The 18,211-nt window shown below is 32.1% G+C and overlaps 2 protein-coding genes across 2 annotated transcripts in view; one reads left to right on the forward strand and one right to left on the reverse strand.

Annotated features, from left to right (window-relative positions):
* Positions 1–9,298, reverse strand: part of LOC130452659 (uncharacterized) — a 37,039-nt gene extending 27,741 nt beyond the window's left edge. The window contains exon 1 of the mRNA XM_056792022.1: positions 8,910–9,298. The gene's annotated coding sequence lies outside the window, so the exon portion shown is untranslated. The remainder of the gene's footprint in view (positions 1–8,909) is intronic.
* LOC130452658 (N-alpha-acetyltransferase 16, NatA auxiliary subunit) overlaps positions 1–18,211 on the forward strand; it is a 157,470-nt gene that overhangs the window by 52,794 nt on the left and 86,465 nt on the right. The gene's annotated exons all lie outside the window — the stretch shown is intronic.

Raw genomic sequence — 18,211 nt, forward strand, 5'->3', positions numbered from 1 at the left:
GGGATATTAATTATTATCCCCTGGAGATATCGTGCATGATTTCTTGTATCTCCAAGGTCCTAATGTACCAAGGGATATTAATTGTTATCTCCTGGAGATATCGTTATTGATTTCTTGTATCTCCTAGCTCCTAAAGTACCAAGGGACATTCATTGGCGATGTCGTTCATGATTTCTTATATCTCCAAGGTCCTAATATACCAAGGGATATTAATTGTTATTCCCTGGAGATATCATGCATGATTTCTTGTATCTCCAAGGTCCTAATGTACCAAGGGACATTCATTGGCGATGTTGTCCATGATTTCTTATATCTCCAAGGTCCTAATATACCAAAGGATATTAATTGTTATCTCCTGGAGGTATCATCCACGATTTCTTGTATTTCTTGCTGCAAGTCGATGTTTTGATAAATTTAAATCTTTTTCCATATCTTTTGGTAGTATATCCCCGTGCTTTATGACATATATAACTCGATCTGATCAGATGGTTGTCGATTTTAGTTGACATAGTCCTTTGACATCAGTCCTTGGTCCAGAATGAATCTATATTTTCCCTTGGTGGTGTAATCGTCGTTGGTCGCCTCCTGGTGGCGATCGGACTGTGTACTCTTACTCGAAAACGTTATTTTCAGAGCTCTAAACAACAGAGACATCTATTTTAGGTTTCTATTATATGGAAACTGATTTACATAATGTAATTAAAAGAAAAACTATATTGAAAGACGTCCACAAGAGGTTTGTGTGTATTTTGTAAATTATATATTTATATAATGTATGAAGGAAATATGGGGTGGTAGCGTAGAGTGTACGCGAAGTGTCTATTCGTCGCCTTTTCTAACAGTTTGGTGTATTTTACGAGAAAATCTTTTTTTTTTTTTAAATTCAACTAGTTCAAAAACTGGAGTCGACTGACCTACCGAATCGTTTCCATTTTAGTCGTTTGGGTCTTGATAATCTTGAAAATTCAATGACAAATAGAAAAAAAACTATGGAGGAGTAATGGCTCTTGCGCAGACGATGGTATTTACTGTTGAACCTGTGGTACAAATTATTTCTGAAATATCGAAACCATTTCAAGAAAGTATGAATTCAAATATAGTTCAAACAAAAAGAAAATCGTTAAATATCTCGGAAGCTCATTCGGAGAAAAAAATTCTTCTTGACTAACGTCTAAGTATTAATGAAAAAGTATCAGGTCCATTAGTCACATGCTAGTGATCTACGAGTATTTCTGACTTCATTCGAACCACGACAAACTGAAATCAAAGAAACGGAGAATCTTTTAATTAGTAATTGCTCAACCGACAGTGATTGTAGTTTTTTCAGCCCACCTAAGAAAAAATGTATCACGGACTATTGTTAAATTATTACAACATTTTTCGAGTTCCCATTATATTGTTTTATAAAACACGATGGCAATGTCATACTGACCGCCTTGTTTTATTAATATGTTAGTTTTACGTGGTTAAATAATTTTAGAGAAAATTAATCTTTGTTCTTACGAAAAATCGACAGTTATGATCGATTTTATTGAATGTACTGGTTGCGAAAAAAAGTTTTATTAAAAAAATTCTACGTTCAAATGCTCCCCTTCCCTCGCCACACACCTTTCCATACGTTTTTTCCATTGATCAAAGCAGTGCTGGAAGTATTCTTTGGTAATGGCCTTCAGGAGCTCTACCCGTTTTTTGCTTTACCGCTTTCATCAGCTCAAATCGGGTCTCTTTCGAAGCAGATCTTTTTCTAACCTTTAAAGGAAATTTAAGCAGACCCGTTGACGCAAGAGCTTTTGGTCAGGAGTTTCTTTATTGACGTTTACAGCCTCGGCAATCATTTGACGATCTGCATGCACAATTTGTTTGATTTTGGTCACTGCTTTCGGTATTGAAATAGTCACAGGGCGACCTGGGTGCTGGTCATCTTCAGTGCTCTCTCGGCCCTCACTAAAGCGCTAACACCACTCAAAAACACGCGCACCAGATAGAGAATTGTACCCATAGGCCTCTTGCAATAATTTACAGCACTCAGTCGGAGGCTTTTTACAATTTAACGAGAAATTTCAGGTTGAGGGTCTCGTTATTTAATAGCCAGACCTCGTATCTGTGAGAGTGGCATCAATAGCCTTGTTCGCGGGTCTGATTCCGAATCAATTAAGGAACTCATCTCATACGCACTTTCAAAATTGTCAAATTTATTTGTATTCATTTAAGAGAAAATGTGGTAGGATTTTCGCTAGCTCAGATAGCAAATGTTGTCTATTTAGAAAAGAACATTCCTCCGGAAAAAAATTGCATGTACAAATGTATCTTATAAGGATAAAATATTCAATGAACGGTAGTGGTTAGGTAGTAGAAACTACCCTACCCTTTCTTGTACTTATCTAATACATTGTACACAATTGTACTTATCTAATACTAAATTGTCTACATGTTCACTTTAACGTAGACCAATATGAGCTTTCACTTTCTCGTCTTACGAAATACGAAATGTGCTCACAGAGGAGCAGATGATAACCATTCCAAAAGAGGACTTGCTCCTACCGAACACACTGTTTACACCAACACACGCAATTACATTGTCTGACGCGCGTTTCGATAACCAAGCTATCGTCTTCAGAGATTGAAGGTAAACTAATGTCTTAACTTACCTTCCAGCGGGAAAAACTCCTTGAAGGGAATCTTCACATTCATTCCTTGACTACTAAACTATTGAATGGGCCGTGAGGAATTAGCCTTTTGTCCCTATTTAAGTAATTTCAATGCTTTTAAATGCTTTCAACAATTTATTATTGGATACATTTTTTTATAAATTCACATTCACAATTTCACAGCTATGTGCTCTTTAAACCTGACAATAACGAATCTCTTAGTCTGCCCAATATACTTCCCTTCATAATCACCATAGATAATTTCATATATACCCCATTTCTCCAAATTTGGTATTTTATGCTTTTTATGCTCAATAATTGTTTTAATATATTGTTGTATTTATAAAGTTACGAATGCTGTAGGAAAAGTATCCGACCTCAACCACTTAGTAATATAAGTTAACCAAAATGTCAGCCATTATGGACGCTTAGTTTCTGTTTGATGAGTTAGATACGATAAAACTTCAATCTACGCCATAAATGACGACCGTAAGGTGGACTGACGGTGTCACAAACTGCGACGGTTAGCGAAATAAAAGTTTTTCAAATAGCTTACCGCCGATTTAGGGTAGAGGGATGGAAGAGGTTATCAGCACACCATAAATGAATACAGAACGAACAACTTTCAGATGGCATCGTCTAAAAACTATAATGACTTTTCATATTACGAGGATGTATTGATATCTAGTTAGCCTAGATCAGTTCCATGCATAAACAAAATATTGCATTACCATAGCAACGAACAATAACTTATTAGAAGTGTCAGTGTAAAGTTTGACGTCAAAAAAGTAAACCAGAGTTACGCAATAAATTAAAAGAAAAAAGATGTCTACCGAAATTGTGAAAATCGGAAAATTGAAGTATCGAACCATCATCAAGTACCTGTATATAAAAGGGCCAAGAGGTAAGCAGATTTACAAAGATATGCTTAATTACTCTTGGTGATTAATGTCCTTCGTATACAAGCTTCAAAAGATGTAAATTTTCCATTGAAGATGATGACCGATCGGGAAGGCGGCCAGTTTCTGTGTCAGTTTCCGAAAATATCGATGTAGTTCATGACACGATTTTATCAGACCATCGAATTGGGCTAAAACGGATAGCTGAAGCACTGAAAATTTCATACGAACGCTTTCATCATATAGTTCACGTCAATTTGGACATGAGAAAAATTGCTGCAAAATGGATCCCCAATTGTTTGATTGTTGACCAAAAGCGTGCAAGGGTAGAAGCATCGCTGTGCTCGATTTGAAAACGATGTAGTCTTCTTAAACCGAATTGTTACTATGGATGAGACTTGGGTACATTACTAAAATCCAGAAACAAAGCAAGCATGATTGATTTTTTGGATAAGGAGATTATTCTACATTAATGACTACTCTACGGGAAAAAATTAAAGAGAAAAAACGCGGAAAGCTATCCAAAGGTGTTTTGTTTTTGTAGGACAACGCACACAAATTTCATGTTGCCAAGCAAAAAATTCGTGATTTAGGGTTTGAATTACTAGAACACCCCCCTTATTCACCAGATTTGGCTCCGTCCGGCTATCATCTCTTTCCTCAACTGAAAAAAAGTTCAAATGGTCGTAAATTTTCTTCCAACGAGGAGGTAATAAAAGCTGCTCTCCCTTAAAAGGAGAATGAATATGTTGAGTAATAAAATATGTTGACATTGAAATTTTGTTTGGTTCTATAGTAGGCTAAGAATTTTTCAATATATCCTCGTATTTATATCTATCAATGAATGTTATGTGTCTTGTACAATTCATAACCATTATGGAGGTGTTTTATCAATCAAATTTTGCTCTTTCTTGATTCATAACCATTGAATTACCTGGTTTATTATCAAGAACAACAAATTAGCATTATTTTCTATTATAAAATGCTGTTGAGGTTAATAAGTTAATTAGGTCGTATATTATCTTCTACACACCTTAACGTTTAATATTAGACAAAGCTGAGTTCACAGTGCAATTTATTCATAAATATATAGCGTAAAAAAATATATTAATTTAAATAATGATCATTTATTAATCTATTTTTATTAAGAAAATAATCCCCGTGTCAAATTTATAGTTTTCTTATGCTTATTTCGTTTCCTTTCAATAGTCATCCAAAAATTCATATTTATGAAGAAGGTAAGGCCAAAGTGGTTTAGTAATTTATAGTGTAAGATTTTTAAATATTTCAAACTGGTCCACGTAAAAAAATAATGCTATTATTTAAATAATTTTCGACATCACTATTGTGGGTTTCTGGCTCCTGCACTACGGTTATTATGGTCAAATAACACAGGCCAACAAAAAACTTTTGCTTGAAGACTTTTTCTATTTTTAAAGCTAGTCGTTTATTTTTATGTGCCGAATCCAAATTTGTTCGCTTTAGTTTTTTTGTACAACCCATAGCTTCCAAGTAATATGTAATTTAATATAATCTAATACCCCTGTACGGTATATAGGGAAATCAATGAAACACTTTGTTACATCAAAAAAATGGTTTGTACTTACAGTATAGTAATGTAGTGTGGTAATACAGGGTTTACTTGTCAACTGGAATTTGTATTTTTTCTTTCCCTTTTTTATTTCTTGTGTAAATTTTTCTGCCATGATTCGCTTGCTAAATTTTCCGTTGAAGTGACCAGCAGTAATCCCCCATCATGTTGGTGCTCCAGCGGCCCTGGTAACGTTTTTTTTTTCATTACTTTAAACATCCTGGTGAAAACGCTCACCTTGCTCCTCACTAACATTTCCTAAATTGCCCGCGAAGTAATCGAGGTGGCTGTTCAAAAAGGGAACTTTCAAGCTTATCAAACATCCCAACTCTTCAAACTTTTATTAGCACGTTGGCAACAATAGACTTATATTCTGGGTCTTTTTCATTTCCCAAAAACTTGATGACCATTCCCTTGAAATATACCCATGCTTCTTCATGCTTCTTTTTCATTTGAGGTCATTGTGGATTTGAAGTTAACGTCAAACATAATTTTTCTAATATCAGGTCCGATAAAGACGCCTTCTTTCAATTTAGCTTCTGAAAGGTGTGGAAATTTCTGAAAGATATTTGAAACAAGGCCCGTCTTTAGGCAAAGCCTTTACGAACTGTTCCATGAGGCCTAACTTTATATGTAGTTGTGGTAGGAGCACGTTTTATGGGTCTACAAGGTTTTTGCGTAGAATGTTCTTTTCGCCAGACTTTAAAGATTCTAGCAGGCCAGTTCTTTTTGCACCAATGTTGATTCCTAGCTCTACTGTCCCATTCACACAGGAAATATGAAATCTTGGTAAAACCACCTTGCTGACCAAGGAGCATGCACGTTACTTTCAAATCACCACATAACATTCAACCATGTGCAGAATGACCGACAGGTACAAAAGCATACACGTTACCGTTGTGTAGTAAAACAGCCTTCCAACTATTTTTGGATGAATCAATAAACAGACTCCAATCTTCTTTTTTGTATTCAATTCCAAACTCACCCATTAGACCAGAAATGTCTGAGCAGTACACCAAATCACCCTCTTGTTCAAAATACTTTGAAAATTGCTGTTCTCTCTTCCTATACACACGAACGCTATTTCCAGCCGCCAACAAGTTCTTTACTTGTAGCCTAGAGCCAAGAAGTTCAGCTTTTTCTTTCGTTAAGCCCAGATCCCTAACTAAGTCGTTAAGCTCGACCTGAGTAAACAATTTAGGCTCTATATTTTCTGTAACACATTGAAATTCTTCATCGTGTTTGTCTAACTCCGACTGTACATCAGAAAATTCTTCTGATACAATAAAATTTAAGTCCTCTGGTGGTTCAGGGACCATTAAATCTACACCGTGTCGTACTGATCGGATAGCGGACGGAAGGTTAGGGTTATGACAAGTAATATCAACACTGTAAAAGTAACAGTCATCAAAAAGATTTCTTGGTCCCTCCAAGTCATAGGAACAGCAAATTTGAAGTGATTTTTCTCTTTTTTTGACCATTTTCTAAGGTCCTCAACCCATACATAACAAATCTTATGCGGCGCCTAAGATTTATCCTGATTTCCAATTTTAGTTCCAAAATATGCTAGATAAACCTTTTTTACAAAGTCTGTAATGTTTCTTTGGTGTTTTTTTAATAACAAATTTACCACAAATATAACGAAAACTGTCAGCAGAGTTTTTACAACCTCGATTAGGCATTACACTGAGCACATGTACATACAGGAAACGGAAACGTGGAACTGATATTAGGTTGAACCTAAACTAAAAATCAGCTGTTTAGCATGTGTTTCAGCAGTACTATCATCTTCGTTCATCAAATACCCCTAGATAGGTATGGAGTCGGTCTTGGTTCATTAGACCTATTTTTTCAATTTTATTTTAACTATAAAAAAGCTGTTCAATTCTAAAAATGTGAATAAATGGTGGGTGATACAACTTTTTAAGCATTATATTTGGATTCAGCAAACCTAAAAAACATAAGAATAAGGTATTTTCAGTAAAAAAGTTTTGTCATCGTTGGCCTTTGCAATTTGCACAAAATTCAACGTTTGGGCAGTTTCTTGACATTGACAGTGCTAAAAATTATGTATAGTCCCTAGAGACTCCACCGTACCTCTCTAAACAAAACGCATAGTCTCTTTATTTATGAGAAAGCAAGTATTCTTTATGGCATTATTCAAAACCTTCGAGTGGTGTTATTGAAGGTGAGAGATACTGGGAACCTCCAAAAGTATTTATTATTTCCAAATAACTAATATTGGTTTAATTGATTATCGCTAAAAAATTACATACGCTTCATTCACATGTTATGGTAGTTGAATATTTTGTTTATTTACACTAACAGTTAATATTATTACCGGTTTGAGCAATACGCTTCCTCAAAAATTATTATTACATGCACGCTAAATTGATTAAAGTAGTTTGTTTTTTGTAATATATTTATCTACGATCGCATAAAAATTAGATGAACAAAATTTGTGGCCAAGTTAATAGTGAGTTATAAATCTCAAACTACCAGAAAGTTATACGCCAATTCCAAACAGCCGAAATAATAATATTTTACTGAAACAGAGGTAGAAGAAAAAATTGAAAAGATTATGCAGGCAGAATGGGTGATGATCGTATACCTAAAATCAGACTTAGGCCTCTATTCAGTTTACCGAAGAGATGGTTGGAAAGCTGGACCTCAACAATACGACCATTTCTCAAAACAGGAATAGATGAAGCAATTTACTATAAACATTTCATCCTTAGATGTGTGTGTAGAAAAAGAAACTGAAAAGATTATGCTGGCAAAATGGCTGATGATCGAATAGCTTAAATTAGACTTAGACCTTTATTCAGACTACTGAAGAGATGGTTCGAAAGCTGGACCTTAACAATAAGACCATTTCCTAAAACAGGAAGCAGATGAAGCAATCTAAAATAAACAGAAAGCTGTAAGCTCACACTCGAGAAAAAACAATTTAACAAAAATGTTTCAAAGATTATCGAAATAATAGATTGAACTCGGAAATCCAACTCTAAAGAACGTGAGAACCGTTTCAGCTGCAAGCATGATCATTACGATTATTTGGGATTTCGGATTGTGCTCTAAAACTTGAAAAATTGTTCAGTCGTCGAAGATTAAAGAATATTACTACAACAAAATAAAAATTGATAATTGTTTTGTCGTGTTTTTTAAGTCTACATACTTAGAAAAAAATTTTTGTACAAAACTCGTGAGTAAAGTAATTTTTTTCACTCGTAGGAATCGCCTGTCAAACCATGTTGCATAAATAACTATTCCTTGAAAAATGTTTAACAATTTTATCTACAAAATGAAAATTTCTTTGATTTCTTAGACCTTTTGATATGTTTGTCCAATGTTTCTAAATATTCTTTTTTTAGGTCTTTTCCGTTTCAAAATTAGTTTTTTTTTATAATTTTTAAAAGATTGATAAATAATTAATATTTCGACTAATTTTAAGTCTTTATCAAAATATATTTTGATATTTTTATCTACCTTTTAAAAATTATTAAAAAATCTAATTTTAAACAGAACATTTAGAAACATAAATAAAATGAAAATTATACACTTGAGCCTTATGTTGATATATTAAATTAATTTGAAATACTAATAACTTTGTATTACATAAATATTTAGTAGAACAAATAAATTTGTTCCAAATCATATAAAAATAAAAAACAAGAAAACCGGAACTACTGCACTACCATGTTGTAACTTTATTAGAAATTTAATCGAACGATGTGAAAATGTATAAGAAAAATATGAATTTATAAATACCCTTGTGGGTTTCCGTTTTCTGCAAATCCTTATTTTCAGTCCTTAAAATAATCCTTTAAATAGATAACATAAAAAAATCGTTTTTACTACACACTTTTCACTAGCACATTCCTATCAACTAACGTGGATTGTGCCGTTTGAATTTATTTATTTATTTCTTTTATTGTATTTAAAATCGGAGCTAGTACCATATAATGCGAATATGATTTAAGTCCGGCACCAACTGCACAATCAAAATTCAACAGCAACGTGCTCACCAGTCCACATTTCTTGTAAGTGGGGACGTCTCCGGCAGTCCATTGTCCTGGTGCACGTCAATGACGCCAATATTGGCGAAACAGTTGTATCTGCATCACGTTGGCTGGATAATTTTTTATTCAAATAATTGCATACCCGTATAAAGATTGCTATTTCGAAAATTTTATTTTCAATAAAATTAATGGACACTTGCAACTGTTTCTGCTGTCGATTTGATAATCATGGATAAACATGGAATGTACAAAATTTGTCCCGGGAATAATGAGAAAAAGTATCCATCGTATAGTATAAGCTAAAAGAATTATAGTATTTCGTATAATTGTCCAATACATGCTATCGTTTTCGCATTATAGGCCTCCAAAACTCTTATTTTAATTTCGTTTTTAGTACAGTGAACCAAGCAAATCACAACGCAATTTTAAAGAACTTCATGGATTATTTTGAAATTTTGACAGAAGCTCAAAAATTATGCAAATAACAAACCTGATTTGGTGCCAATGTATGCTTCTACCCCAGGGTTGAATGTCACCCTTACTCGGAGGTGTAAATTTAAAATTTCAAAATAACACCGGGAATCAATAGAAAATTGAATTTTATGTAGAAAATGTAGAATGAAGTTTTTTATTTAACTCAATAATTTCTGAGTTTTTGTGATTGAAAATTTAAAAAAAAAACACGTTTTACAACATTTTTTCACGAAAAACTCGAAAATTACGCATTTTTTGGAAACTGCGTAAATTATTCTTATCAAAATTGAAGCTTATAAAAAACAAAGAAATTAGTCAGTTTAAATTAAATATTTTTCGTAAATTTATACAGAGGTTTGATCTCAAAAAACGGGAAAACGATCAATTTTTCATAAAAAATTGTAATAAACATTTTTAAAGTACCTTTTTAGACCTTTAAAATGAGTTATTAAACCGTCTAGCATGAAAATTTAGCGATTTATGACGAAAATAAGTTAAGTAACTCGAATTTGAAAAAAAAAGCTTTTATTTTACTGAACATTTTGCTTTTTTTTTAAACTCACGTAGCTTGAAAATTAAACGAGATATAAGCGTTTAAATGCTAAGATTTCAATGCTAAGGGAGAGTCTTTTTTACCAGTTAACATCAAAATTCTCCGAAGGAAAGGGCCTAGACTCTCATGGTTTTGTAGCTTATGAAATTCCCTACTAAATGATGTATGGATGAATGCAAAAAGCTTAAAGGAAAGCCGAGTTATTATTAAAAAAACGAATACATTTTTCTAGAGATAATGCTGGAAAATCACGAAACGTCTAAGTTTTGATCTTTTTGTTGATGAAGAAGAAATAGACGAATTAGAAAGTTAGAGTTAAATTATTAATGTATACTTTAAAAATCTTGTTAGTTTTATACTTAACTTAATTTTGTAAAATAAATATTTTTTATTATCATCAAAGTATGAAGTTTAAATTTAATATTTATAGGGGGTAAAAAATTGTGGAAATATTTCATTATATCAGAAGCAGAAATAATCCATTTTCTTATCGAAATCCATTACTTTAAGCTTCCAAAAAACTTTTTCCCTCATTTTTGTGATAAGGGGTAGTTTTTAGGGATTGAATTAAATTAAAAACTTATGTATTAGGTTTGTTATATTTAAATTATATATATTCTTTCTACTCAAATGATTTCATACTTTCAGCCGTTTTTTTAAATATTAAGGTAGTTTTTAAGGATAGTTACATATAAAAAATTGAAATATTACTTACATTACTTACATCAAAAAGTAGATATTTCAAGGAACAGGAAACTCACCAGTTCTCTAAAAATAGCTTTTCACCTTATTTAGAATTAATATCGAAAAGCACCCTAATTTTCAATCGAAAATACTTCCGTAAAATTATCCACCTTTTTTTAAAAGCTTTAATATTTTATAAATCTACGAGAAATCTCACGTTTTAATAAATAACTAAATATTGTACAAATAAAAAAAAATGTTGGAAACGTTTTTTTTACTTTTCTGATAAAATTTCCCCTAGTGATGGTAATCGTTTTTAACACCATCAGAAAGTAGATATTTCAAGGAACAAAAAAACCCACAGGTTTTCTAAAAATAGATTTTCACCTTATTTAGAATTAATATCGAAAAGCACCCTAATTTTCAAACGAAAATATTCCTGTCAAATTATCCCCTTTTTTTAAAAAGCTTCCATATTTTATAAATCTACAAGAAATCTCACGTTTTAATAAATAACTAAACATTGTACAATTGAAAAAAAAAATTTCGGAAACGTTTTTTTTTACATTTCTGATAAAATTTCCTTAAGTGATGGTAATCGTTTTTTACATCATCAGAAAGTAGATATTTCAAAGAATAAAAAAACAACGGTTTTCTAAAAATGGCTGATATTTTGAAGGGAAAATTTTCGATTGAAAATTATGGTTATTTATGGGTATAAATCAAAATAAGGTTTAAAAAATAAATATTTCATATAAAAGAAATCACAATATAACTTGATTTTTTTAATTTTTCTTATAAATTTTGAAGTTACGTGTAGATCTCTTTATTACCTACAATTTAACTATTCAACTTTTTTCCATAGGGCTCATAGTTTTACCGGAATTCGTTTCTTACCCTCCAAAACTTGCCCTTACGACCTCAGATCGCCCGTAAATTATTTTTTGTTTCATTTTTATCATATCCTCCTCATTTTCCAATGAGTTTCATCCTACTATTATTTTTTTGATTTTAAAAATTATCGACTCTATTATATTATACAAACAAGGCGAGATTTGAAAAAAAATTGTGTGTGCACAGCAGTTTCTTTTATATATATAAACTTTGAAAGTAGTTGATACTTATAGTTTTTATTCTGAAGATATAAATTGTATCACTATCCTTCGGCATAATCGCTTAACCTTTAATTTAAAAAAAGTGAGAAATTTCAGTACAAAAGTGGATACTATTTTTTTAAGCAATCTTGTCCCGAGATTCAACCGATTAATTATTGGGATGATTCAAGGGAAGTTCAACAAACACTTAAACCGTTCCATTTTTGGCATTCTTATTTCATGAGTTAATTTTCACATATTAATTGGTAGGCAATTCATGAAAGTGTTATATAAAAGATTGTGCGATTTATATGAAATTTATATACTGTAGTTGTGTAAAATTGTAGTGCTCTAATTAATACCTATAATATCTCTAATTGCCATTATTGGACCGTTCAAACTTTTTTTATTAAGTGCTATTATGTAACTGTTAATATTCAAATTCTTCTAGTTGAAATATACATTAATCTACATTTGTAAAAAAGACTTAATATAAAATTATAAGTGTCGTAATTTTATTTAGACAAATAAGTCTTCCTCCACTTTTTTTTTTAATTTTTTCAACGACGCTGCTTAATGATAACCAGCTTTCATACTTGCAGTTTGGTAGTCTCCTTTGAATTAGGTCTCTTTTCCTTTGCAACTTTTACTAATCCATACTATTGACCTAAAGCTTTTATTCTAGTTATGACATGCACGAAATATCACGTGTTATCTTGATGGCGTTGCTCATTGTTCTGTCTCGAGAGTGTTTTCACATGTTTCTTAAAAGCTGTTTATTGTATATTGTATATTCCATGAAGCATATTTTATGTCGGGTGGCCCAAATAAAATTTTTCCATCGTGAAGTTTTGTTACAAGTGCCCAAAAAAAATTCCCTGAAAGTTTAGGCCTTAGAAATTAATATTCCTCGATCGAGAGGTTTGAAAATTTCCTTTCAAAAGACCCAGGAATCTGATTTTTCATTATTTCTAGAGCTCGGTGGCATTTCATAGCATCGCTTCGTCCAAGAATGTTTTTTCAGAATTGAATGTGTCTATTGAGGCCAAACTTTTGTCATACACGAGATAAAGCGCGAAAGCATGGAAAAATCAAATTTAGAGACTTGTATTACCTAATTCTGAAAACCCTTTCATGGACGAAGCGATTCTATGAAATGCCAGCTGAGCTACAGAAATTTAAAAATGAAAAATCTGGGTTCGTTTGAAGGGAAATTCCTTACACCCTTCGATCGAGGACTTAATGTTAATATTAAAGGCTCAAACTTTCAGGGAATTGTTTTTGGGTATTAGCAACAAAATTTTCTTTTGAAAAATACTAAATTTTCTGAGACCTGATTTTCGAAATTTTTAACATGTCGTTTGTTATAGATGAAGTGAAGTGAAAACATTTTCCACACTAATTGTTGCATTTAGTTTTTCATATATTGGTAAAATTTGCTTGGAGATAATGAAACGTAGAATTCTCATGTTTATTCATAGTTCTTCTTGGTGGTTATCCCAATTTTTGTATGGTTCACTGTACACAAGAAAAAGCTATTAGTGAAAAACTGTACAATCAAAGTTTATACTACCCCAACTAAATCTAGAAGATCTTTGATAAAGAACCGTAATAGAAAATTGGATATTTTATTGAAGGGAAGTTGGTTTCAAAAATTATATCCATCGAAATTATATTAATTAATCATAGGATAAATATGGATTTTCTAGATTCAGGCCACAAACTTCCAAAGATCGAAAATTCAAGTCGTTTAAATTCAAACGACAAATCGATTGGAATCATTGGAATGAGAACTTTCTAACCTCAAATTTTCCTTTGAGTTATCATCTTCAGAGACTGAAGGTAAACTGACAATTGACAGATGAACTGACAGATAACTTGGTTATCGAAACGCGCTTTCAACAGTGCATTTGTGAGTGTTGGTGTAAATAGTGTATTCAGTATGAATATCACCAACGGTTCCAGAAATTCCAACTTAACTATTGATTTAGATTTGTTTATGTACTTTCCGAAAAAAAAATACAACGTTCTCCTACGTTTTTAGGAGACAAATCGGTTTTTGCCAAAAAATTGTTGAAATTCTAGTTTGCGCCGAAAAAAAAATGTAATATGCCATTCGACGTTTTTTTCCAAACATTTTGAATATTCCTTTGTTCACGTATTGTGGCACAGTAGTCTCTTTATTCTAACACAATAAGTTTTTGAAGAAATTAATTTGTTATCGACCTTCCACTCCATTCTAGAAATTCAAAAAAACCTCGGAATGTATTCGAAATCGTCCTTTACCTATGTACACTTCAAGCAAAAGTAAATTTTCAAAAATTTTTGTTGATTTTATTCTCTATATTCGCTGGTAAGTTTTTCTTTACTTTTTTTTATTGTGCTCACAAAAATTTCAGATTTTCGTATTTTCTATTTATTTGGGGAACAGAATAGAATAAAACAGTTGATTCTATTTTAAAAAATATAAAATCAGTTTTTACATATTTTAGATCTTTTAGATCATTTTTACTCAAATCTATTCTTTCTACTCGTTCCATTGCATCTTTGCTCCCGTTTCCTTCTTCATTATATTTTTTTCCTGCAATTCTAGAGCTGCCAGGTTGGGAATTTCCACAACAACCACCAGACTACAAACTCAATCTCAATTCTAACATTTGGGAATTCAGGTGAGAGCTGTAACTATACAGGATTTCCATATACAAGTCCCAACTTTTTATCTTTAATATATACAAAACTGAGTTGTTTTTAATTTATAACTGCTTTTATTTGTTGTGCTCTTTTGGAAGCGCAGTTAATGCAATTTATCATTTTTTCAATAAATTTATTTGTTGCTGAAACTTTTCTATGTTTCTTAGCAATAAATATTAATTTGGATAATCGTGTACAAAGATAGTTTTAGATTGTTTAATTTTTATTTTTGACTTGATCCAGTTTTTCCGCGTTTTCATTAATTTTTTACATCGTTCGTTAAAAACCTGGTGGTTAATTGTTCACCCATCTTAGTACTAGTTTTTATATAATTTAATACCACTTCCTGGAGAAGAGACTCCTGCTGAGTTACAAAAAAGGGGTTGAACTATTAATGTTCCGATTTTTTATGACCAACGTAGAGTGGACCCCACTTCCAAATAATAAACCCCTTTGTAATATATCCTTGATGATCGTACTCATTATATATAATCTGTAACTAGGAATTTTCTCCATAAAAAATGAGAGTAATGTTTATAAAAATCGTCGATATAATGCATGATGACCTTAGTTTTTATTTCAGCCTTGACTGAGAAGCAGCGCAATTAACAAAAACCGAACTAGAAAAGGGTGCGGTACATTCTTTGAAAAAAAATTACTCTTAGATTGAAAAGTGAATTAAGAGTAATGGATGTTTTTTCAAACTGAATTGTCAAATCATTTATAGTTATATAAAATAGGAGAAAGTTATTCAATACATTTAATATTTACATTTATTATCATTAACCGGCGATTGAGTTTGAATTACGATTATTTGTTCTTACTTATACAAATTAAGTTGAGTATAAACAAGAAAGGTTACACGACAATTTAATTATTAAAGATTTACACACCAAGATGTTACCAACAGTTTTCAGGAACGAAAAACGAAGATCTGATGTGTCGCATAGAGCCATATTGGAAGCTGAATATATGAGTATGACCCAGACACCTTTACACAAAATATTCTGTAGTAAGTATCTTCGTGATATCAAAAACAGTAATTGAACTGTACTATAAGTACTGTAGCGACTGAGGGCTTATGTTTTCTGAATTCACCAAGACAGGCTGAATCTTTCCCACTACAACGCACCGGCCCACACTAGGGCAGAAAGGTCTTATACCTGGAAATAAATCGAAAAAGTAATTAGCAAAGTAAAGCCTTGTTCACCTTCGAATTTTCCTTAAAGTATCATCACGTAAATCATATTGTTTATCAGTTTACCCACCACCAAACGCGTTCCGAGGCATAGTTTTGGTTAACTAACCTAACCTAACATAACATAACCTAATCTAACCTTTAGTCTTAAATAGTGCCCTGGTGAACTAGGCACATCCAAATGGAAAAGTACCTTGAATGTCGGATTAAATATTCGTTCTTCAATGATGTCTGTCCCACATTAGAAATAACCATTGTATTTTTGAGTGTTTGCTAGAAAATTTCTTTGTTCGAATGTTTCGCCACGAATCAATTGATGTAATGGCTCATATTGCGGAGTTAATAGTAGCAATGTCTTTTTTCCACTAAGGCATATCATGGCTCTTCTTCAATGTGCCACAATATTTGCAAACAACGTACATGGGTTTAATACAAACGCATTAATCAGTATTCCATGGTTATCTTCAGTCTTTGACTTGGTTACCAAAACGTCCATTAGGCTGTGTTGGTATAGTGGTACTATGAACAGTATGAATATCACCAGAAATTCCAACTTATATTGATATACACAACCCGTCATAAGTTTCTGTCTATCTTATAGTACAAAATAATAAAACTTGTAGTGCATTTTTCCTTTCCAATTCTTCAAAATAGTCTTTGAAGAGTTTAGAATGAATGCTTGTGATCGTTGTAAGGCTGAAAGATGAATTATCTACTGATCAGGCGATAGCCAGAATGTACTACCCTCCTACAAATAATCCTAGACTCAAAGACCTCAAACTTTCATTCATCTTTAGTGGTTGTAGTCTTTTGAGCTCGCCCTGAACGTTTTCTATAGACAAAATTGTTGGTGCATTTATTCACGTTGTAGTTCACGGTACGTCGAGGTTTCTTAATTCTGCGGCAGGTTACTTTTACCCAGTCTCTAAAGATTTGCGACAAATGCACGAGTTTCCACTGATTGTTTCTTGGGTTTTATCCATTCTAAATCAAGTCTGAAATTGCAAGAGCGAAAATAATTTGTTTACAAACTTCACAAACAGATGTCCTCGGACAAAACGACAATCATAAATACATGTGAAATAATTCACTGTCAAAGAATAATCATCAAATCAGTACCTGCCAATATTAACTTTCGTAATAACGGAAACTATTATTTGTGGTTTCTAAGACACCGTTTAGACCTCCGCTTGTAAATACGAAAGCGAAATTTCTTAAAGTTTTTTTGGAATTTAATGAACGGATTATGGAGTGGGAAAAAAATTTTGACCGATACACACTGGGGCAGAAAGGTCCTATACATGAAAATAAATCGAAAAAGTAAATAGCAAAGTAAAGCCTACTTTTCATAATATACCCTCCATTATAACACAGGTAAATGTTATCATTAATCTCAAGCGTTTACTACCGATCCTTGTACTAAAGTCAGTTTTGTACGGATTTGTACTGTTGTAGATTTAAAGTTTGTATTTTTTTTTGTGTGAATTTATCATAGTTTCTGTTCGAACTTCAACATGCAACATTTCAGTTATATAACAACGTTTTTAAAAAATTATATCTGCAGAAAAGTATTTAGTTAATATTATTTAAAACAATATTTTAACATTTTCCGAAATATATGTAATCTTTTAGCTGTCTTTCAATATACTCCGAGTTTTCAAATATTTTTTTTATAATTGGTATTAATTTAGCTTTTCAAAATTGTTTAGTTTTCTTGCACTTATTTGCATTTTTATTCCAAAAAAATTTTTGTTTGTGTATTGATGAAATCTATGTAAGAATAATGTTTTAATTTTATCAAACACTATGTTTATTTCAAAAAGAAAGAGAAATTTTTAATATTCTCAGAATTTCAAATAAAAATGAAATTGATGAACAATTTGATTATTTAAAAGATGAAATAATGAAATCATCGCGCTGGATGAAAGCGTTCAGGATAGAAAAAAAGCTTTCTCAAAAATAATGCTGAGTGGTTGATGCATCACTTTCATTTACAATAAGATATAATCGTTGCTAACATTCTCTTGGGCATGTTTTCATGAACGACATGATTTTCAAGAATGTCAGTTATGTATCTTGCTGCGTTAAGGGCGGGTCTAGGAAGAGACACTAATTCTGTGCGGACATCAAAACAAATTCCTCCCCAAAACATGATAGACCCTCCTTGGAACGGCTCCCTGGGAATGATACAAGACTGCTCAAATCTTTCTCCTCGCCGTCTTCGAATTTGATTACGTCCATCTGGACCTCTTAGACTGATTCTTGTCTCATCAATAAATAAAATTTTCTAAATTCCAATCTAAATGTTGCTTCGCAAATCTTAGTCTAGCAACACGACGCTGCCTGGTTAGCAAAGG

Source organism: Diorhabda sublineata, chromosome 2 (genome assembly GCF_026230105.1).
Source record: "Diorhabda sublineata isolate icDioSubl1.1 chromosome 2, icDioSubl1.1, whole genome shotgun sequence".
Lineage (NCBI taxonomy): Eukaryota > Metazoa > Arthropoda > Insecta > Coleoptera > Chrysomelidae > Diorhabda > Diorhabda sublineata.